Consider the following 546-nt stretch of genomic DNA (forward strand, 5'->3'; position numbering starts at 1 on the left):
GCATATCCAAGCTATCCCTACAAATATTACTTGCCTAGCAATTGAGTAGATACTTACATAATTTGTCTCATGCCTTCCGAGTTCAATTACGGCCGAAAAGTCACCAAAAATTCTTGAAATTCTCTGGTGGATTCTAATTCAGACAAAAAATTTGGTTAGGATTAAAATCGGCACAGAAACGGAGAAATGACACATGTCCGTGGGTTTCTTCCTTCTTACTACAAATTTTTCAGAAATCATAAGTATTTTATTCCAATCTATTTTCTTTTCATTTTAGTAGCCGTTGATTCATAACTCAAGCGGCTTCTAACTTGTTAACTTTTATAAATTATTATCAAATAGAATCTAGATCTTACATGAAATCTTCTCTTGCATCTCAATGAAGTTAGTAACATGTATTCGAGATAAGATAATTGTCGTCCTTGGCCGAGCATGACTATGTTAAGAGATATTTAACTATCTCCCACGTGCTTTTAGTCCTCAAATCATGTTTAGTTTAGTTTTCTTTTTTTTTTTTTTTTTTTTTTTTTTTTTTTTTTTTTTTTT

Source organism: Cucurbita pepo, unplaced genomic scaffold (assembly GCF_002806865.2).
Source record: "Cucurbita pepo subsp. pepo cultivar mu-cu-16 unplaced genomic scaffold, ASM280686v2 Cp4.1_scaffold000215, whole genome shotgun sequence".
Classification (NCBI taxonomy): domain Eukaryota; kingdom Viridiplantae; phylum Streptophyta; class Magnoliopsida; order Cucurbitales; family Cucurbitaceae; genus Cucurbita; species Cucurbita pepo.